The following is a 25,171-nucleotide window of genomic DNA, read 5'->3' on the forward strand; positions in this document are numbered from 1 at the left end:
TTATTTGCATAGAACATTAACCTTTTAGTGCCACTCACTGGACATTTCATTTTTTGAACTTCTGCATTACACACAACAACCAACATAATAAAACATTGCCAGATTCACATTCATCTGTTTTAGATTAAACTAAACATGCTTTTAGCATCACTCACTGCACATTTGTCTTTGAAAGTACCACGAAACGAGCAAGAATCAGTGTAATATCATATTGTAGAAATGTCGCCACAGGCACGTATTTCCAATGAGGTTGGGAATTTAAATGGCTGTGTTCACTCCCTTTGCATGCGAAATACATTACAGCATTGGATGTTTTCTCCACTTTTGCTTGTGTGTTTGATGTTGTGTCAAATATAGTTAGTTAACATGCCCCATCTTCAAAAACAGTCTCTTGCAAAGCCTGCATTGCGACAGATTCACAAAACAATCCAGGCTACATCTGTGACACACAGTTTTTCTGTATAGCTCAGTTTCAATAAAAGGACTTTTGGAGAGGAAGTCTTGATTTCTGCCGTTAACAGTATGTGTTCATGGTACATCAAGCTCTTTTATCTCAAAAGATCAAGGGGAATTTGATTAATCATGATATGACCCCTGTGATCCAATCCATCAATAACAGGTTATTTTTAAAGCCTGTATTACATTGTGACAGGATCGCTGATGTGTCACCCAGACTGTGAAGGTCAGACTGAAACGATCTGGGCCCTTTTAAAAGAAAGAATCACTGGCTATCTATGTCCACTGATCAACATTGATAGTGTTGATTATAAGTAGTATTGATTAGAGTTTTTCTTTATATATATATATATATATATATATATATATATATATATATATATATATATATATATATATATATATACACACACACACACACACACACACACACACACACACACACACACACACACACACACACACACACACACACACACACATGTTTGTTTTTGTGAATTGTGGGGACATTCCATAGGCGTAATGGGTTTTATACTGTACAAACCGTATTGTCTATCCCCTTACACTGCCCCTGCCCCTAAACCTACCCATCACAGGAAACATTCTGCATTTTTACTTTTTCAAAAAAACTCCTCCTGTGTGATTTATAAGCATTTTGAAAAGTGGGGACATGGGGTAATGTCCTGATATGTCACCATTTTCTGTAATACCTGTGTCATACACATGTTATTATACACATTTTTGTCCTGATATGTCACAAAAACAAGCACACACACACACACACACACACCAAAGCTGCCGTTTTAGCTGTGGGGGCTCTGGGCATTAACTGTAATAGCTCCATGTTGCAAGCACCAATCCGAGTCGTTTTTTTTCTATTGACTGTACTCAAAAAGGTATAACGATCAAGATAAACTTAAAGGGGGGGTGAAACACTCAGTTTCAGTCAATCTCATGTCAATCTTGAGTACCTATAGAGTAGTATTGCATCCTTCATATCTCTGAAAAGTCTTTATTTTTATTAGATTTATAAAATAAATATAGGCTGTACCGAGTCTTTCCGGAAAAAAACGAGCGCCTGGAGGCGTATTGTGTGGGCGGAGCTAAAGAATGACGATCGCGAACAAAGCGGTGACGTCCTCAAGCGTGGAGAAACCCATGGCTATCTCAGCTAATACAGATAATGATCCAGAATCAAATCTGAGGCAGAAATAAATTGAACAGGAGAAACAGCAAAATCAGGACGTCCGTCTCTGTGGTATGTACTGTATTTAGTGGCCTGTCAACATTTGTGTGTCTTTACTAGAAGTTTATGAGGACATGATTCGGTTTATGGACTATTGTATGCGACTAACGTTAGACCTTAGCAAGCAAAATGGTTTTGCACGTCAGACTAGTGTAACGTTATACAGAGAACAGCAATGGAGGAACCGTTAGCGCATTTGAATGACGAAGCATGCGATCGTGTCGTTTACTGATGTTTACTCACACGACGATAGCCAACAGCACAGACATTTGAAGCAGTTTTCCTCACCAGCTGCTTCCAAAGCAGGACCGAACCTTTATCGCTGGGATCGCTCCGTCAAAAACACACTTCTTTGGTATGATTTGGTGAAGTCCTGTGACAGCAGTGGCGTGGAAATCCACTTTGAGACGCGACTGAAGTGATGGTGTGAAGCTTCCCGTCATTTCTGCGTTCAAATGCAGCGCTGCCTTCCCGGAATGCTGTGCTGAAGCGTTGAAGTCGCTCGACGTCACCCATAGGAATAAAGTGGAGCGCGGCGCGGACTATAACCGACATAAGTGTTCACGGACGACTGGATCTGCAGTTGAGAGTGTTTACTCTCTCTCTAGTCACGTACGCGCACCCTACCGGGAGAAGAGCCCGTACGGCCCATACAAGGACCTTCCGCTCTTATTAACGTCAAGTCGAGCCATACTCGAAAAAAACTCTCTGAAACTTGTGAGAAACCGGAAGGAGTATTTTTGACACAGAAATACTCATCAAACGTCCAACATTAGTTTTTGAAACTTTGTCTATGCTTAGGATGGGAATCCAAGTCTTTAACAGTGTAAAAAGCTCAGTATGCATGAAACAGCATTTCACCCCCCCTTTAAAAATTCCCCGGAGTTGTCCTTTAAACACTGTCCTCCCATAAATTTGGCCTTTGAAAGGAAATTCTTACAAATCTTATGCAATAGTCACCTGCAAAAATAACTTTCCACACCTTTTCAGTGCCAGTTATTCACATCGTGCTAAATAATGACAGTAGTTTTTTTTTTACACCAAAAAAGTGTTTGCATAAGCAGTATGCATGCCCATGGCCCATGCCCATTAGGCCCATTGGATAATCCTGCCCACAGTGTCCAGCCTTATTGCCTTATATATATTCAGACCTTGAATAACGCAAATAGAGTTTATATTTATATACATTTTTTAAACCACAATATTAATGTTTTAACCTAGAAAGATTTCAGAAATCAATATTACAGCTTGCATGTGTCAAGCATACTCCCTATCAGTCGGTCACATTGCTTTTGAATGACTTTATGCCACCCCTGGCGAAAAAATTCAAGCAGCTTGGCTTTATTTAATAGTAGGGTCAGATCATCTCCAAAACTACAGCTCTTCTGGGGTGTTCGTGATGAGCAGAGGTCAGTGTCTGTTAAAAGTGTTCCAAGAAACAGTGGTGATCTGGCGACAGGGTCATGGGCGGCCAAGGCTCATTGATGCACATGGGGAGCGAAGGCTTGCCTGTGTGGTCTGATCAAACAGAAGGGCTACTGTAGCTCAAATTGCTCAAGAAGTTAATGCTGGTTTTGTTAGAAAGGTGTCAGAATACACAGTGTATCACAGTTTGTTGCGTATGGGGCTACATAGCCCCAGACCAGTCAGCGTGCCCATTTTGACCCCTGTCCACCTCTGATAGCGCAACGGAGCAATGTAAGAAGGTGGCCTGGTCTGATGAGAAAATGTATAACAGTTGTAACAATTGTAATATGACAATCATACATCCTGTTTGATCATAAATATCAGACTTGCATGTTGCCCTGAACAATATGTACAATCTTTTGAATTCTGCATTTCTAAACATATTGCTCTCACACTGGCATCTCATGAGCCCAGCTGTCTCTGTGCTCCTCTTTTCAACAGATTTTTCTGCCTGAGGAATTATTTAAAATAAAAAATATAAATAAATAAACATAGTGATGGGGATGCACTTTCTCTCAGGGTTGAATCAGCTTGTTTGCCTGTGAAAGTGCTGTTCTCAAGAGACATTTGCTTCTCTGTGGCGGTGTTGTTTAAAAGGAATTGGAATCAAGATCCTATATGGTTTTACTTGGTTTATTCATTCATGGTAAAAGCACTATGATTTTTTTTTCATAATATTTGTAATGACATTCATATATAATGCAATAGTCTATTTCTTTGAAATAACAATGGTTGTGAAAATCCTTCTCTGTATAACCACCTGGGACCCCCTAAACTGAAACCTTTTGGTATTTAGTATTTCCTTGGGCATCAGTGTAAAGTTTATGTAAAATGTATGAAAACATGTAAATATAAATAATAAAATAAGTAAATGCATCAAATATAATAATATTTACATATTACATATTTTAACATTGTATAATATACGTTACAACACACACACACACACACACTATATATAGTTTTGCTGTACATATATTTATTGTTTTTTTTACATGCATGAAACTATAGTGATATATTCTATGGAAAAAAGTCAAATACCTTGCACTTAAAGGTGAATAATATATGACAGTAGACTGGAAGCATTGATTTATAGTTAAAAAGTTACAAATATTAGTATTTTTATATAGTTTCTCTACAGCAGACATTTATTCCTTCACCATTGTCGTATGGATTACCGCCATGATCGCGGTGTGCAGTTTTTAAGCATCAAACGAGCATCAGCCATTCACTAGCATCATAAGACCTCACAAAGATGGATAATTTTTGCCCTTTGCTAAATTGCCATGTCAGATATTTAAAACAAGCGAGGAAGTTGTCATGGCCTAACCTCTTTAAAATACACCCAGGACTGCTGCATGTGTAGCAATAAATATAATAATAAAATAATAATAATAATGCCCTCTAAACAAAAATGAATTGCTGGGTGCCAGGAGGTTATCAATGCTACAATGAGAAGATCTTTATGATGTGAATATGTAGCCATACTGCCATTTCTCCACCACCAGCTGCATAATGAACAGGAATTCAATCTATGCCTGCATGTAAAGTTTTATGAGTCTCATTTGCACCTGTTATAAGGCCGCATTTCTATTCCACAAGCATCTGGTTTAAACATTTCTTTCTGGCTTTGATCACTGCATTTATTCAAAGCCTTGATTTGAAGCCCAGCCCAACTTCTTGAAGCCTGCGGCAGTGAAAACTCATGTGTTGACAACTGAGTTGCTGTAGTTTAAACTTGTTAGACGGAATTGCTATTATTCACTGAAAGAATGTAATCAAAGACAAACTAGTGGGCTCTAATGGTCTCTAAAGCTACACTGGCAAGCCATAGCTGTCTCGTTCAGTTAACAACAGGTGCATTTAAACTTGAGGCAGATATTAAACACAATATTAGACAGTGGTGTCCACCACAGCCGGATAAATAAACCACTAATATTTTATTATGTTAGTTGTACATTTTTTAAAGCCTTTTTAGCCTTTACAAGTATGAAATGGACTTTGATGCAAGATAGCCAGAGGAGTTTAGGACTGTTTATGTTCTTCTGGTTCCATTCACTAATCAGCGGTGTCAATGTTATTTTTCCGCAGCTCCAGAGTGATTAATCACAGGACATTTACGACCGCCCATGATGCAACAACCAGGTCGGGCAACTGCCATTGAGAAGAATGGGAATGCAAACGGTATTATCAAGGTATTATAGAGCCCAATGTCAAACCCTGTTGAAATCAATTGTGAGTCTAGACTCCTGTGCAATTCATGTGAGGAACACAGGGTTGCTAGATTTCCAAATAAGCCACTTATGAGATTCCATTTAATGCATATATGCTGACTTAGAATGGAGCCGACAGGTTTTTGAAAGGTGTGATTTCCTCAGGACACTTATTTCAGTGAAAGGTTAAATTTTATTTTCATATTGGCGCCAGTGAAAAAAAACTATAACAGCAGAAAGACTAAATCACTTAGGTATCATCGTATTCTTCCTAATATCAGCTGAAAACAGAAGGTTGTGCCATATAGGGTATATAGATATACCATCCCTCTTATGATGCATATTCTGTACTCTTATGCTGTTTGTTGCCATGCTCATTAAGAGTATATTTTGTCACAATGTTAGTATTGTTGGGCAATGTTAGTATTGTTAGTATTATTTTGTCACAATGTTAGTATTGTTGGCCTCATTTACCGTCCTGCTGCATCCAGCTCCGGCATAGTCCTTGTTGTGTGACACATTTTTCTCCTTACCACAGCAGATGTGTTGCAGGAACAACTGGAGCAGTCAACTGTGGGTGCCGCCGAGGATTCTGGGGCCTGAATTAGTGACTGTATTTACATTTGGCCCATGTACACTGTTAGCATTCTCATGCTCTTGGTAGCCCTGGGATCTAATAATTCTTTCCCAGTAAACTTTGCACGGTGGCTGAAAGAACACAGTGAAATATTTCAAATCTGCAGGCCCTTTTCAGCTGCCAAGGAAATGGGATTCTCGGTGGAATGAAACATTCTCTTGCATCAGTTTTTAAAGACAGATTTTTCACCTTTTTGACATTGTTGCAGCACCTTTGGTGCCAGTCTGTCAGTAACACTGTTTAGTTCCTGTCTCTATGATGGGTAACATTTTATTTTAGGGTTCAATTCTCACTATTAACTAACTAGTTGTGTATTAGCATGAACATTACTAGGAAATTGTGAGTTTATTCATACTTATAAAGCACATATTAATGCCTTATTCTGCATGACTACATCCATTAATTCTACCCAATACCTAAACTTAAACGCTACAAAAACGACCTTACTAATCATTAAAAACAGTAAATTAGGAGTGTACTGAAGCATAGTTAGTAGTGAATATGTGTTCCTACTTAAGTGTTACTGTGGTCGGAATTGTCCGCTGGACCAGTGTGTTGTGAGCTCTTTGAGCATGATTCAGAAATGCTACAGCCTTTTACCTTTTTTTGCATACTCCTTAGGTGGGCTTATTTAAAGGGGTACTTCAGCACTGGGAAGATGAATCTGTATTTAAACTGGGTAATTAATGTAGTAGAAATATGAAATTATTTTTTAATTTGGTGCTTTCTAGACTGAGAAAAGACAGAAAATGTATTTTTGTCTCATGGGGATGAAAGACAATAATTCCCAGAATGCTTCGCTGCCCTACGAGGCCACTCCCGTCCCAAGGCCACCGCTACTGGATTACTGAATCACTTTCACTTTCCCACCGCGACCGCGTTCATCTTCATAAAATCAGTTCAGTTAGAGAACAGACACTACAATTAAAAACTGAAGGTGTGTGTTCAATATAATCTGATTTAGCCTCTGAGGGTGTCATGGCACAAACGCTGCAGGAGTCAGATTACATCGTCATGGATGAGCTTGTGATGAGAGCTGAGGTAAACGCGACCACGCTCGCGGCATAGATTAACAGCGCATGTTCAGTCTGGCGTGTTTTCAGTTCATGCCTTTGGAAGCTTAACTTTGATAGGAATCAATTTGAGAAGTTGAAAGACTTACTTTGCTCCACACCGCTCCGTTTACATGAATACCTGCAGCTGCGAGCTGAACGCTGTGAGTGCGCTCTCCCATCCCCCATCTGCGGGTTGAAAACATGCGGAAATGGCTCCCTCTGCTGGCTGAAGTCTTTAGCCGTTAGCCAAAAATTCCTCCTATGATGCAAATTGACGATATTTGCATCATCGGAGGAATTTTTCCAGAAATAAAATGCATAAATCTGTTGTCTCAGGGGGATATGAGTGGGGGAGCACAATAATTTGAATATACTCCAGGGTTTCTACTGATACAAAGTCAGTGTTGGGGGTAACAAGTTACATAGTAACGGATTACAGTAACGATATTACTTTTTTGAGTAACGAAGTAAAGTATTACACTTAAAATATCCGTAACTACACTATTTTACTAGACTATAGGAATGCGCTTTCGTGCGTTACCCGAGTTGTGTTTGCCTGTGTGTGAAGTCTTGGTCTGTTTACGTGCTTCGTGCATGCGCTGCGTGTGCTTGCCTGGGCAACGTTGCCAGAACTCAATTTGAGTGATGTAGCTCCTGGTGCGAGGAGAGGGAGACGGGGACAGTGGCGATCTTCACATTACTTTCACTTTAGATTAACATTTTCATTTTTCTATGGTCCAGTAATAATTTGGAAAGAAAAAAGAATGGAAGCCTACATGTTAATATAGCAACGAATGCAACCTTAATTGCGTAGACAGGGGCAATTAAATGCCACATTGCAGGATGTTTTTTTTTTTTTTTTGCGTTTCCATTGTGTTTCCATTGCGCTACTCTTCTTTCGTTTTTAATGTAAACATTACCAGGCCGTTTGACTGTTGCGCTTGTATCTCTTTCATACGTTTGCATGGTATCATGCATGCATGATGCGACTTTATAAACACGGCACCCAAGTAAAAAAATAAACTAAAAAATGTCATCTCTAGACCTGCATAACACATTTTAACCGCAAAAATGCGACCTGCGAATGGCCCTACACTGATTAAGAGATAAACAGCGCATTTTTATATCAGTGCTTTTATTTAAACAGTCAGCTTGCCTCGTAAATTCAGTCATCAAATTTAATTCATACTGACTGACAAGAATAAACATATAGTGGCGAGAGGGCGCTCTATGCTGCACCTGTAGCCTACCCCAGAAAAAAATAACTGAAATATTATCTTAAATCTGAAATATTATCTGTTGTAAAATCTTAAATACAACAACTTAGAAAGACTGAACACAAACAAAATGCCCCCATAAAGAAAATCTTACTCTGCAAATTACAAACTGCATGTAGTAAACTGCAGCGGAGAATGATTCACACAGCGTTCGTCTTGCGCGGCTGAGCCTCTCCCGGCAGAGATTTCAAGCATCTGTGGACTCGTTCCTTTCAGTTCTGGGCTGGCCATCTTGCTTACAGTCCGCAAGTAGCTTTCTTTTCTTTCTTCATTACAGTTAAAGTAACCTCTGCTTTTCGCCAGTCCCTTACAAGTTTCTCACTCACTTCAAACTTTCTTTCTTTCGCTCGGTTATGCAGTGAAGCGGGCACGAGTGCACGCGAGCGGGTGCTCGCATGCGCGCGCGGCTCCCGCTCTGCCCTAATGCGACTTATAGTCCAGTGCGACTTATATATGTTTTTTTCCTCTTCATGACGCATTTTTTGACTGATGCGACTTATACTCCGGAGCGACTTATAGTCCGGAAAATACAGTATTTCTTGGTGTAGACAGGGATATTGTTCTTTCATATGGTTTTACGTGGCATTTTGTAAACATTTATACAGTAAACACTATGCTGACAGGCTAAGTGATGATAGGGCTATGATGTCTGTCCATGTACTCTAAATTAAGAAACGGGAAAGTAAAGTAATAAGTAGTGAAGTTACTTTTCAAATGCAGTAACTAGTAAAGTAATCTCATTACAATTCACAGAAGTAACTAGTAACTAATTACTATTTTTTGAGTAACTACCCCAACACTGTACAAAGGCATATGCTAATCGCTGAAGTATCCCTTTAAATGAGGAATATTGTGACATGTATGTTCCTAGAAGAAAACAGCGCTAACTAACAGAAAATGACTCCTTTTGGAGATCAAACAGCAACATTACACACTAAAGACATTTAATGTAAAAAAGCTTACTATAGCCTCTTTAAAGAGGTGCAAATGAACAGTGACTGGTTGCAAGTAAGACTTGTTTTAATGAAGTGAACTGCATTTACACAGATGTAGATCATGTGTTTTTCAGAGAACAAGCATCACTCTGTTTCTAGCATGTGTTAGGTCCCTGTGAGTCAACCTAGCATAGCCTGACAGATGTACCGGCTGCACTTTTAATTATGATGCAGGCCCGAACCCAAACTCATTAAAACATCTCGAATAACAAAGGCTGGATTGTCTGAGATCATTTGTCCCGCAGACAACAAAATGCTGTATTCCAGATGAGCCGATAATTTGGCATAATAAATGGAAAGCCGCTGCCTCACGCGTGGAAGATTTATCTCTGATGAGCTTGGTGGTCATTGTTCTTACTCATTGGCTGTAAATTGATGGGTCGTTTTGGAGTTGTAAGAGCCAGATCTTCTGCCCCAGGTCCATTTGAACAGAACAGATGGAGAGCAATTGCCACCAAGCTTTTACTCTGGTGGTGGTCATAATGAATTTCACACATTATTCTCTGTTTCAGACCGTTTTTCTGCCAGGGAGTTTCTAAATAGTTGCTAAGGTGTTCTGAGGGTTTTTAGTGTTTTGCTTTACGGTTTTGGTTGCCAAGTGGTGGTTTACTGACCAATGTATATGCTTCTGGTCTCAAGATATAACTTGGGTTTTTCCTTCAATGTATTTAAGTTTTATTGTTTTCCAGATGAACATTTTATAGATTAAAATTGTTATAGCGCACCTCTTTTTAACAAGATGCACAATTTTGATATCATTAAAATAGCAGGACAAGTTTTGCAATCTGAAATTAACTAGGGTTTATTGTTTAGAAAGTATCACTAAAATATATTATTAGAGGAATATCAATACAGTAATTTCCTGTAAACAATGCATTGAACAAAATGGTTCAACTTTATTTTGATGGTCCACTTTAGACTTTCTACTATGGGTGTAAGTAACTTTGCAACTGCATGTCTAACTACATCACTTATTCTCATTAGAGTATTAGTAGACTTTTAGGGCCTATTTACAGCTGGCATTAAGATGTGTTTTGGTTGCACATCGGATAATGATTGGACAACGCTAAGTACAAGTGTAAACTGGGTTTACAATTAGCTTTTCTACTTTTGACCACTTTCAGAGGTCGTCGTAAACACATTTGACTGGATTGCTTTCATAGTGTGAACACTCATGTGGTTGAATGTGTTCGAACAGCCACAAAAGACCGCCTTCTCTCCCCCTACTGCGTTAACATTATTGGAAGAGCGCTAGCCAGATGGCCCGGGATTTAAACTTTGTCGGCTGTAGACAGAAATTTGATTTGAAGATGAAAAAACGTACCAAGCACAATGTTCTCTCACCATTTCTGATTTTAAAAAATACATAAACACCAGGTGTAAATGGTTATATATCGTCCCGCATTTGCACTATGAAAGCAATCCGGTCAAATGCATTGTCGACTACCTCTCGAACTGGTCGAAAGTGGACAAGCTCAAAATGTTTTAGATTCCGTTTACAACTGTGTTTAGTGTCGACCAAAATGCATCTTAATACCAGGTGTAAACAGGCAGTAGTAGGTTAGTGTTAGGTGTTAGATATCGGGTTAGAATAAGTTGACATGTAGTTACAAAGTTAATTACTTACAGTTAGTAGAATGAGTGGACCATCAAAATAAAGTGTTACCGACAAAAGTACTGTGCCTCAGGTCCCAGGGAGCACCCAAACAAACTCTTTCCAATGAGCTTCCCCCATATGTTAGTCCTCGAGTCTAGAATGTCGTGACTTACTGTGTTTTTACCATGTCTTGGTTGGGCTCACACGGCTGGGTGTGAGTCACTATGGTCAATTACATTTTTTATTGGCTTGTGCATGTCTGTGCGAGTGTTTATTAAAAGGGCAGAGTAGAATAGCTCTGTGCTTCTATAATTCATTAAGCTGGAGTCCTCGGTGAGCAGTCTATTTCTACTTGAGCTGGTCCAGATGAAAGACGTGCATGAAGAGAAGGACTAGATCCCTGTTCATGTGTCCTTTTCACTCTCTCTCACATACAGTCACATAAACCCTGCCTTTACAAGTGGTCGTACCCCCAAATCCCTGTGCTTAGGATGTTCACGATAAGAGCTGTGACAGGAAGGATAATGAGGATGAAACAATAGAATGGAGTAGTTGATAGGAGATGGTAAAGTTGAAGAAGGTGGAGAAAACAAGGATGGGGAGATTGTATGTTTGTAACTTTTCACTGCAGCCGTTAACAATCGTCTCTCTTTCAGTTCATGGGTGTAGTGAATGTGAATCGAATAATCCATGCCCTGCAGGATGTTGAAGTCGAATTACAGTTGGAAGAGTGAGCCATTTACTGAGTTGTGATTCAACATGGTCACATAACAAACAAAAAATGGGCAAGAACAGAGAACTTCTTAGGTGATTTTATTTATTTATTTTTTATTAATTTGTATAGGCTATAGAAGTTTATCTTCCAACATTGTTAATAATAACATGCTTATTCGAAATTCATATGGAAATATATTATATATTCTAATAGTAAAACCCCATTGTCTATTCATTAATTCAGTTATTTCCAGGTCTGCACATGAATACAATTTAAATTGTGAACATTTCTATACTGAATAAATGTTTCTAGTTATTTCATATATATATTACTGTTGAAAATATGAAGATATTTTTAAAATGAATTACTAAAAAAAAATTCAGTTCTAACATTAACATATTTCTGAGAAAAGTAAACTGAAAATCTACCGTTTTTTATTTGCTTTGATACTATTTTTACAAGCAAGGTATATAAACTGAACACACTTGTAACTAGTCATTCTTGCTTTCATTTAGGCCCCGTCCACACGGAGACGCGTTTAGCTGTATACGTATAAATTTTTTACCGTATCAGCGTTTCGTCCACACGGATCCGGCGTTTTAGAAGCATGCATCCGATATTTTTCTAAACCGGGTCCCAAAGCGGATAAATCTGAAAACGATCATCTTCCGTCTTCGTGTGTACAGCGAATCCGTATATTTTCTGAAACGGTGATGTCATCACACTACGTCCCGCACGGTGAAAGAGGTAAGGGATACAACTACGGGCACTGGGCATGCGCACATCAATATCGCCTCATTTAATTACCGTATCTGCATACCTGTAAGGGTATGTTTTGGGTTGGGGTAGGTGTAGGCATTAATAAAACACATCTGTTAAGTAGCAAATGTATTTATTGTTATTTTATTGTGAGATTTTGCCTCACCTCCGACCACTGCCTAGCCACATCTCTTCTTCTCCGTTTTTAGTGTATTTCTGTGGCAGAATTACAGCGCCACACACTGGCCTGGCATGCAAACTACATCGTTTTTAGTCCGTTTTTGTAATCTCGTGTGGACGCAGATATTTCTTGAAACAAGGGAAAAAAAAGATCGGATTGGGAAAGCGCTGGCTTCGTGTGGACAGGGCCTTAGTTGCACATATGTTTAGTCCACATAATAATTGTTTCAAACACAAGATTATTGTAATATATAATGAGAACATTTGGTTTAATTGCCGAAATAAGAGTTTATTGAGCCAAAAGTCGTAGTTGATTGAATATGTTCCCCATACTAAAGTGGTATCAGATTTCTTTCTTCTGCTGCATCAAAATAGAATATATTTTGAAGAATGTTGGTAACCAAACAGTTGATGGTAGTCCTTGACTTGCATAGTATGGGCGAAAATTACAATGGAAGTCAATTCATACAGCTTTGGAACAACATGAGGATGAGTAAGTGATGACAGAATAAACTTTTTTGGTGAACTATCCCTTTAATTAAAGTGTTATCATTCATTTTAGGTAAAATGTTTGGCCCCACTTTATATTAGGTGGGCTTAAGTACTATGTACTTACATCAAAAAATAAGTACAATGTACTTACTGTGTTCAAATTGTATTGCAAAATACTTTTGCTGATATTGAGGTGGGATACGGGTGGAGTTAGGGACAGTTGTGATGATATGGGTCAGTTTAAGAGTAGGGTTATGGGTAATGGAAGTGCCAATTGTGTAATTACAAATGTAACTACAGAAATGTATTACAGATGTAATTACATGCAGGTATCTTTTAAATGTAAGTACAATGTAAAAATATGTATGTACACAATAAGTGTAATTTCTTATTATTTTTTATTATCAAATTATTAATTACAATGTTAGTATAGTAGTTAAGGCCACCTAATATAAAGTGGGTCCAAATGTTTTTGTTGTTTTTTTAACTTAATTTACAGCAGCTATGAATTTCATTGAATGTATATATATGCCGGATTGCTATTCTGCTTCCTGTTTGCCACCTCAGTGTAAATGCATTTCACAGATGAACGGTAATCATATGGTTTGTATGGGACAACATGAAGGTGAGTACATGATGGCAGAACTTTCTTAGAACTGTCCCTTTTATTCTCAGGTAATTTACTCTTAACCCCAACTGCAGAAAGCCTCTAATTGAATCCCTAAATGCCCAGGCAATCTCTCACTTACCAAGACGTGACTCATTCTGTAGATATGGAACACTGTCCCAGCATCCTTCTCTACCTTTTATATCTAAACTTTCAGAGACTGAGCAAACTAACTTTTGCTAGCAAACTGTCCGCATTCAATCCAAGATTGAACCTCAGACAGTCAACAGCAATAATCCATCAAATCAGTGTGGATATTCTGGGACAGCTGCCTTCTGAGTGCTGTTTGCATTTTCTTACATCATTACCTGCCTGAAACACACACACACACACACACACACACACAAGCACAAACAATGACTGACTGCATCCCTCTTTCATCTTTATTTTTGGAAAATATTGTCTCTGGCGTTTAAGCAATAGTTCTATCAAAAATGAAAATGCTGTCATCATTTACACCACCTCATGCCGTTCCAAACCTGTGTAAATTTCTTTCTTCTGTAAAAAAAACACCCTTTATGCTTGGTATGCTTTTCCAATGTGTACTGGAGTTTTCAAGTTTCTTTTATTACAGGTTCTCTGAAGTCTTTCGGTAGCTTTGTCTGAGGAACAGACCAAAATTGAAGATGTTTTTCCTAATAGTCATGACAATCTTCCAAGAAATGCTGTGAACTGGTCAGATTCATTAAGTTTTGTGGATCCGAACTGGATCAAATGATTCCTTAACAATACAGAGTGATTGCAAGAGTGATTTCTTCTTTCATGAACTTTCAAGAAGGAGAAATGGAATCAGTGTCAAGTTTTCCAGTGAATAATGACTTAAATATTATATTATAAATGATACTTTAAAGTCGCCATGGAAGTAGCCGAAGTCTCTTTTTCCCTATTGTGACATATATCTGAGTAAAATGGCTTCTTCAACAAGAAATAAATGTAGATCGGGACTTGATTTTGCCCATCTGAAATTGGATGGATATGGATTATGAGAGGACATGAATTAAAAAAAAATTTTTTGCATAGAGAAATCATTTATAATAAATACTACAATATTCCATAAAAAAATTTCAAGAACTGGCCATTTTGATTTAAAGGTGCCCTAGAATGAAACATTTTATTAACCTTGCCATAGTGAAATAACAAGTTAGTAAATTGACATCACATACATAGAGTTAGTACATAGACATCACATACATGTAGTACATGGACATCACATACATGTAGTACATGGACATCACATACATGTAGTACATGGACATCACATACATAGAGTTAGTACATAGACATCACATACATGTAGTACATGGACATCACATACATGTAGTACATAGACATCACATACATGTAGTACATAGACATCACATACATAGAGTTAGTACATAGACATCACATACATGTAGTACATAGACATCACATACATGTAGTACATGGACATCACATACATGTAGTACATAGACATCACATACATGTAGTACATAGACATCACATACATAGAGTTAGTACATAGACATCACATACATGTAGTACATAGACATCACATACATGTAGTACATGGACATCACATACATGTAGTACATGGACATTACATACATGTAGTACATGGACATCACATACATGTAGTACATGGACATCACATACATGTAGTACATGGACATCACATACATAGAGTTAGTACATAGACATCACATACATGTAGTACATGGACATCACATACATGTAGTACATAGACATCACATACATGTAGTACATAGACATCACATACATAGAGTTAGTACATAGACATCACATACATGTAGTACATAGACATCACATACATGTAGTACATGGACATCACATACATGTAGTACATGGACATCACATACATGTAGTACATAGACATCACATACATGTAGTACATAGACATCACATACATGTAGTACATGGACATCACATACATGTCGTACATGGACATCACATACATGTAGTACATGGACATCACATACATGTAGTACATGGACATCACATACATAGAGTTAGTACATAGACATCACATACATAGAGTTAGTACATAGACATCACATACATAGAGTTAGTACATAGACATCACATACATAGAGTTAGTACATAGACATCACATACATGTAGTACATGGACATCACATACATGTCGTACATGGACATCACATACATGTAGTACATGGACATCACATACATAGAGTTAGTACATAGACATCACATACATAGAGTTAGTACATAGACATCACATACATAGAGTTAGTACATGGACATCACATACATAGAGTTAGTACATAGACATCACATACATGTAGTACATAGACATCACATACATGTAGTACATAGACATCACATACATAGAGTTAGTACATAGACATCACATACATAGAGTTAGTACATGGACATCACATACATAGAGTTAGTACATAGACATCACCTACATAGAGTTAGTACATAGATATCACATACATAGAGTTAGTACATGGACATCACATACATAGAGTTAGTACATGGACATCACATACATAGAGTTAGTACATGGACATCACATACATAGAGTTAGTACATGGACACATTACATACATAGAGTTAGTACATGGACATCACATACATAGAGTTAGTACATGGACATCACATACATAGAGTTAGTACATGGACATCACCTACATAGAGTTAGTACATGGACATCACCTACATAGAGTTAGTACATAGACATCACCTACATAGAGTTAGTACATAGATATCACATACATAGAGTTAGTACATGGACATCACATACATAGAGTTAGTACATGGACATCACATACATAGAGTTAGTACATGGACATCACATACATAGAGTTAGTACATGGACATCACATACATAGAGTTAGTACATGGACATCACATACATAGAGTTAGTACATAGACATCACATACATAGAGTTAGTACATGGACATCACATACATAGAGTTAGTACATGGACATCACATACATAGAGTTAGTACATGGACATCACATACATAGAGTTAGTACATAGATATCACATACATAGAGTTAGTACATGGACATCACATACATAGAGTTAGTACATGGACATCACAGTCTTAAACATCAATGCCACCTCCTTTATATGTAAATCTTGTTTGTGAAAAATACCACGGAAAAACAGGCTATTTTCAACATAACACCAACTGTGACGCAATCGCTGAGATCCTTAATGTACGCCGCTAACATTTGCATGTCAGCCCATGTTCATTGTCAGGCGGAACTACACAGCCGTCGGGAGTTCAGCAGATAAACAAGCAGCGAAAACAGCAGATCATGGACACAAATGTCATGTTCAAGGCTGTGCAGGGGACATGATGACTTTTCATAGCCTTCCCACAGATAAACAATGTCAACAGTCATGGTTGATGTTTATTTATAATTGGATACCGCGACAAAGTAATTCAAAGTTGTTCGTTTGCTCAGCCCACCACGGAGAGTTTTTTTTACCTGGGGCAATATAGCAGGATTCGCTCAGCGTCTGATACTGAAGAAAGAGCCGATTTCAACCGTATTTCTGCAAGCAGTAAGTAGTAATTTTATCCACTTATTGACTGTCGAACCCATTTTGGATTAAATTGAAAGTTTCTTAGTAAGATAACATTACGATAATATCCCCTGTGTTGTCTAGATCGAATGCAAGATGCTAAAGTAACAATTGGAAACTCCAAGTAGCTCACATAACAGTTAATATGACAAAGGTTAATATTATTTCCTGCCAGTGTTGTCTTAAAATACAACAGCTGATACGTACTGTATGTCGATCCCTTTTGACGGATTGAAATCTAAATGAAACTATATTTCATCATTAACACATAACTCAGAAACTAACTACGTTTACCACTACTGTTTAGTTGCTTAGAGAACGCTCACTCGAGCCTTGTGGCTAACGTCACCTTCTTCACCATCACCTAAGTTGAAACGATAGTCATTTGACAAGGATTCTAGTCAATTTGTTAAATAAATATACATTTTTGAGAACTGAAGTATGATAATTTGGCAGTGGATGAGTAGTAAACATGACACTGACTATTTTGAGTGGCTTCTACATTACTTTGTTTGGCTAAATAAATTGACTTTTAAATCAGTACTGTACTGTCAAACTGTAACGTTACTGTAAACAACATATTTACACGCTACCCAGTTCAGTTCATGATTCAAAGTTGAGAAGCTATCATTGTAAAATCATTGCCATGACTGATGGTTATAGATGTGTTAGCTGTCATTGAGCAGCAGTGGAGTGAAACAACCAATCAGAGCAGAGCTCAACATTAATATTCACGACACTTCCAAATAAGGTAAAAACAGAGCATTACATCCTAGGGACAATTTCTATGGTTGTAAATGGACCTGTAAAACTGTATCTGGGCCATTTTTGTCCTTAAATAAGACACAAACCCTCCATTTACATTTTAAAGAACAATTTAACATTTTGTTTCAAATCATTCTAGGGCACCTTGATGAGTTGATGATATGATGAGTTCTTGTCATTTTATAGTCTTCATTTACTTTCATTTTACTGAAAAGTGTTGAGGATATTGAAAACTTGTTGTGTTTCTCATTACACTTTTTGTTTTGCATAAGAATGTCATACAGGTTTTTGGGAATGATGACATTTTCATTTTTGGGTGAAATATTCATTTAACTAATGTGCTCCCTCAAGCAGAAGAGGTGTAAAATAATGAAATAAGATGAGTGGGTAGAAAGAAGGTGTCTCCGTCTATGACTAAGTTGACATGCCTTTACACTCTTCTTAAACTGGATGCAGATTAATGCCACACAGCATGTCAATGCGTTTCAGTCCTTCACTTTAGCAGCGTTCTGTGTGCCTAATTAAAAACAACACGGGAACATTGAACAGACTCAGCTGGGAAAGAAAACGGAATCGTATTGTCAGAGTCTCTCAGGGAATAGTGAACAAATTAGCAGATGGCATGCAGAAATAGTTGTAGTGATGCGCCTGGGAGGGCTGACAGAGAAGGTGGGAGAGACGAAACTGCCAGCATATGTCACATATATAGAGCTCAGACACAGCAGGGCTGTCAAACAGCATGATACGTGCGAGAAAGGCCCGATTCCTCATGATGCTGAAGTGCTATTAGCTTACTTTCTGAGAGACAAAATACTTTTTAACTCAAGCGCCCCTATAATATACACTTGCTGTGGGTGATAGCTCAGCGAAATGATATCACATCAGTAACGCCCATACAGTAAACACAGAGTGAAGAGAGTCCGGTAAAGAGAGTCCTTCCATTTTGTGAGTCTATATTCTGCTTTTTCATTTTAGTGTTTTATTAGGGCAAAGGTGACATAATGGTTAGAGAGTCAGACTTGTAACCTGAATGAACAGCACCCTCAATACCCACGACTGAGGTGCCCTTGAGCAATACACCTAACACCCAGTCACTCTGGCTCGAGGCTCGAGTGAGCGTATATAATGCTATATATTGTATAGCATTGTATAGCATTATATAGCATATTATTATATAGCAATGGCTGCCCAATGGTGTCCAATCCTTTCTTTTGGAGGGCCACTGTCCTGCAGAGTTTAGCTCCAACCCCAATGAAACACAACTAAAACAGCTAAAGGTCTTAGGCATACTAGAAACTTATGCTGCGTCCCAATTCGCCTACTTATACTACGTCCTAAAAGTATGTACTTTTTTTGTGATGAAAAAGTATATACTTTTGAGTGTATCGCAGAAAAGTATGCAAGCTTCGGGACATACAACTTCGCCATCTATAACAGATTCTGTCGCTTAGTTAAGAGCATCCCGTCACCGTTTATCTGCCCTGTAAGGCATCGTCAGATTCGTCACAGTTCAAATCCTCCACATTCAGTTTAATCTCCTACCGTATCGGAGAGAAATGTAGCCGCACGTTGATCTGCCATTCGTGGGTCTTTAATGCACAGACTCTCCTCATGCAGTTGAAATATAATGATGCATTTAAAAGTTAATGGCCAAACGTGTCATTACAAAAGTTCACAATGCTGCTGCAGGTGAAATATAATGTGGACAACACTAAATAAATATATTTTTGACATGTTAAATATTGATAGTTGGTCACTCAAACCCCTTTATCTAAACTTCTTTCTTAACCATAGGACTCGCACATCTGTCATGTTTGTAGTTTTTAACGCTTTTTATCCGCGTTTGTAGTTCTAATCGAATCCTCATCCAACTCGCAATGGGTTGTGGGCAATATCAGCCGTTAGAGTGCTCAACGATCCATACTTCGAATTTGGACCGGAAATAGTAAACCATCCGGGTATCTTTGGAATAATCTTTTAAACATACTACGATTTGGGACATACTAATTCTATTTTCAAATACTATTTAGTAGAGATAGTATGCGAATTGGGACGCAGGGTTAGCGTGGCTTGGCTTCATTTCTGGAGGAGGATCTAAGTGCAGCAGTCTTTATTCAAAACCAAATTCAAATACTCAAGAACAAAATAATCAACACAACACAACATAACAATGACAATGAACTGAAACGTAAAGGCACACAGGGCTTAAATAAAACCAAACAAAGCAGAAGTTACTTTGACAAAAGATTACAAGCGTTGCTTTTTTGGAATAATGTGCACAGCACAGATGAATCATGCACAATAAGATGTAAGCATATATTAAACAACTTTAAAGTCATTTTGAGATTTTTACAGTGTTAAGTCTGGTTAAAACTGGAGAGTGTCAATGAGGTTTGAAGTTCTACGGTTTCTCATTCTGTTTTTTTGTCGATTTTTGAAAGGTATTCGTTATGTTTTTGAATCCCCAGTGATGAAAAAAGAATATTTGATGACTGACACTCAACCTTTTCTCTGTCTATTTAAAGCTATGATCCGTCATCAGTAGGAGTCAGAGAACTCCACTTCAACATGAAGCAACGAAAAACTGGAATGTGTGATGGGTCTCACCTGCAAACATGCCTCTCTCGTCTTTGAAGGTAATTGAGTTTTGATCCGTATGTCTGTCTTTATTTGGCTCTGTTATACTGTCAGCATCTTTCAAAGAGCTGTCTGTTCCTTCTGCTGTACGCTCTCATCAGCATGATGGGCAAACAGCAGGAAGGGTTGAGCAAATGCACTTTATAAGATGTCTAAAACGACACTTCAAAGATATGCTTGAGTGACAAATGAGAAGGATTGCACTGTATTTCCTATTGTATGTTCCGTCGTATTTTACTTTTTTTTTATCTTTGTATTGACCAACATCAGACACAGTATAATTTCATTACTAAGTGGAAAATAGGTTTTTATTACATTTACACTTATTATTATTTATATTACTACTTATTATTTAATTACTACATTTTCTCAGTTAGTATGAGTGAATCTCATGACATACAGTATATACTATATATATATATATATATATATATATATATATATATATATATATATATATATATATATATATATATATATAATATAATATAATATAATATAATATAATATAATATAATATAATATAGTATAAATTATTATAATGAACTTGCTACTGCCTTTACATATACCAGTACAATGCTGTGAGTACAGGTCCTTCTCAATAAATTAGCATATGTGATAAAAGTTCATTATTTTCCAAAATGTAATGGTAAAAATTAAACTTTCATATATTTTAGATTCATTGCACACCAACTGAAATATTTCATTTTTTTTTTTTTTTTAATACTGATGATTTTGGCATACAGCTCATGAAAACCCAAAATTCCTATCTCAAAAAAATTAGCAAATTTCATCCGACCCATAAAAGAACAGTGTTTTTAATACAAAAAAAGTCAACCTTCAAATAATTATGTTCAGCTATGCACTCAATACCTGGTCGGGAATCCTTTTGCAGAAATGACTGCTTCAATGCGGCGTGGCATGGAGGCGATCAGCCTGTGGCACTGCTGAGGTGTTATCGAGGCCCAGGATGCTTCGATAGCGGCCTTAAGCTCATCCAGAGTGTTGGGTCTTGCGTCTCTCAACTTTCTCTTCACAATATCCCACAGATTCTCTATGGGGTTCAGGTCAGGAGAGTTGGCAGGCCAATTGAGCACAGTAATACCATGGTCAGTAAACCATTTACCAGTGGTTTTGGCACTGTGAGCAGGTGCCAGGTCGTGCTAAAAAACGAAATCTTAATCTCCATAAAACTTTTCAGCAGATGGAAGCATGAAGTGCTCCAAAATCTCCTGATAGCTAGCTGCATTGACCCTGCCCTTGATAAAACACAGTGGACCAACACAAGCAGCTGACATGGCACCCCAGACCATCACTGACTGTGGGTACTTGACACTGGACTTCAGGCATTTTGGCATTTCCTTATCCCCAGTCTTCCTCCAGACTCTGGCACCTTGATTTCCGAATAACATGCAAAATTTGAGCAACAGTCCAGTGCTGCTTGCACCTGGGAATGCGGCACCTGTAGCCCACGCCTGTGCACGGTGGCTCTGGATGTTTCTACTCCAGACTCAGTCCACTGCTTCCGCAGGTCCCCCAAGGTCTGGAATCGGTCCTTCTCCCCAATCTTCCTCATGGTCTGGTCACCTCTTCTCGTTGTGCAGCGTTTTTTTTGCCACACTTTTTCCTTCCCACAGACTTCCCACTGAGGTGCCTTGATACAGCACTCTGGGAACAGCCTATTCGTTCAGAAATTTCTTTCTGTGTCTTACCCTCTCGCTTGAGGGTGTCAATGATGGCCTTCTGGACAGGGTCGGGTCGGCAGTCTTACCCATGATTGCGGTTTTGAGTAATGAACCAGGCTGGGAGTTTTTAAAAACCTCAGGAATCTTTTGCTGGTGTTTAGAGTTAATTAGTTGATTCAGATGATTAGGTTAATAGCTTGTTTAGAGTACCTTTTCATGATATGCTAATACTTTGAGATAGGAATTTTGGGTTTTCATGAGCTGTATGCCAAAATCATCAGTATTAAAATAATAAAAGACCTGAAATATTTCAGTTGGTGTGCAATGAATCTAAAATATATGAAAGTTAAATTTTTATCATTACATTATGGAAAATAATGAACTTTTATCACATATGCAAATTTTTTGAGAAGGACCTGTATATAAGACATATTACTAGGCGTGTTGAAATGAATCATTGCACTGCATCGATACAGTAATAGACCATAATCGATTATAGCCTACTGACGTTTTGCTGACGTCATTCGTCATATACGCTTTTTTCTTATATAATGGCGGAGGGAGGCGAATCACAAAAAAAAAGAGTAATAAAAAAAATGCACCCATTATTTTAACATTTACAGCGTGTGTGTGTGTGTGCGATGTGAGTGCGTCTGTGAGTGTGAGAGAATGTGTGTGTGTGTGTGTGTGTGCGAGGCTGCAAGTTGAGCACACGTGAGTGCGAATGTGAGCATTATTGTTGTAACTTAATGCGCTTTTAGTATTTACTGGTGTTTGTTAGTTCTAAATTGTCCTGTCTTCTGCTTTGTTCAGACTTGAGTTGTGTTTGATGTTTGCTACATCCAGGAAGTTTTCTTTCTTGAAGCAGATAAAATAAAAGGTTCATATATCTCTCTGCTTATATTAAATTATGAAAATGTAGGCATGTGCAGTAAAGTTGAGGTGGCTGGAGGAGACTTTACAGAGTGTTGGACTCTTGACCAAAAACTGATAAACCTCTTTGATATATAGTTGATATCAGTTCGTATGAGTGAATCTCATGACACTTCTATATACAGTATATACTATATATATATATATATACAGTCCCTGACAAAAGTCTTGTCGCTTGTGTACAAATTGACCTAAAGTGCCGCTGAAATATAATTCTAATGAAGATTTTTTTTACAAGAAATGGCTCATTTTAATCCCACCAGCTTTTGTGATAATGTTTCAGTGAAAAACTAAACTTTCAAAAAGTATTCTAATATTCACAGCTTGGTAAAGCCCATTGAGTCAATTTTTGCAAAGACATTAGTGTTGTCACCTTGTCATTTGAGCTTCACCTGTGACTAATAATGGATCAATTAGTTCTCAAGTGTGTATAAAAAGAACCCCAGTACACTAGACCTTCACATCAACTGCAACTAGACCTCTGCAAACATGCCTAAGATTCACCCTGAGACTAAAGTTTTGATTATCAAGAGGCTGAAGACCAGATCCACTGCTGATGTGGCAGACACCTTCAATGTGTCTCAGCGTCAAGTACAGAGGATAAAAAAAAGATTTGAAGAGACTGGAGACGTTTTTGACAAGCCCAGGTCAGGCAGATCCCGCAAGACAACTACTCAAGAGGACCGTTTGTTGGCTCGAAAATCCAAGGCCAGCCCATTTTCCACTGCAGCAGAGCTCCACGAGACCTGGTCACCTGAAGTCCCTGTGTCAACCAGAAAAGTTTGTCGGATTCTGTCTCGAAATGGCCTGCTAAAAGGATGGACGCAGGAAAAGTGGCAGAAGGTGGATATTTCAGATGAATCTTCTGTTGAATTACACCACAGTCGCCGCAAATATTGCAGGAGACCTACTGGTGCCCGAATGGATCCGAGATTCACCCAGAAAACAGTGAAATTTGGTGGTGGAAAAATCATGGTCTGGGGTTACATCCAGTATGGGGGTGTGGGAGAGATCTGCAGGGTGGAAGGCAACATCAATAGTCTAAAATACCAAGAAATCTTAGCTACCTCTTATATTCCCAACCATAAACGAGGCCAAATTCTGCTGCAGGACGATGCTCCATCGCATACTTCCATCTCCACATCAAAGTTCCTCAAGGCGAAGAAGATCAAGATGCTCCAGGATTGGCCAGCCCAGTCACCAGACATAAACATCATTGAGCATATGTGGGGTAGGATGAAAGAGGACGCATGGAAGACGAAACCAAAGAATATTGATGAACTCTGGGAGGCATGCAAGACTGCTTTCTTAGCTATTCCTGATGACTTCATCAATAAATTGTATGAATCCTTGCCAAACCGCATGGATGCAGTCCTTCAAGCTCATGGAAGTCATACAAGATATTAAATTTGGATCTCACAGCACCACAACTTAATTTGCTGACATATTTTTGTATTTGCAGTAGATTTGTTCAATTTCTGTATAGGCGACAAAACTTTTGTCTTGCCAAAATTTGACCTTTCTGTCTTGATTAAATGATAAATATTTTTTCTGTGAAAATTATTTATTTCAGTGCATTAAACATCATTTGGGAGGGTTTTAGCTTTTCATACGAGCTATTTCTAAATAATTAAAAGTCAGGTTAATATCAGGTATTTCTAGAAAATAGATAAGCGACAAGACTTTTGTCAGGGACTGTATATATATAATAATTGGAATATTATATTATGTTTTATAGATGGAGTAAAATATTTGTATCAGTAATCTGGTGAATTTAATAGGCGGGTTAAGACTGGATTTAGATTTTTAAAGGGGTCATATAATGCCATT

At 38.0% G+C, this 25,171-nt stretch overlaps 1 long non-coding RNA gene across 3 annotated transcripts in view; it reads left to right on the forward strand.

The window, feature by feature from the left end:
* LOC137076177 (uncharacterized) overlaps positions 1-25,171 on the forward strand; it is a 57,303-nt gene that overhangs the window by 25,522 nt on the left and 6,610 nt on the right. For all 3 annotated transcript variants that reach the window (XR_010905224.1, XR_010905225.1, XR_010905223.1), the window contains 2 exons: positions 5,261-5,364; positions 20,612-20,722. This is a non-coding gene — a long non-coding RNA (uncharacterized lncRNA). The remainder of the gene's footprint in view (positions 1-5,260; positions 5,365-20,611; positions 20,723-25,171) is intronic.

Source organism: Pseudorasbora parva, chromosome 5 (genome assembly GCF_024679245.1).
Source record: "Pseudorasbora parva isolate DD20220531a chromosome 5, ASM2467924v1, whole genome shotgun sequence".
NCBI lineage: Eukaryota > Metazoa > Chordata > Actinopteri > Cypriniformes > Gobionidae > Pseudorasbora > Pseudorasbora parva.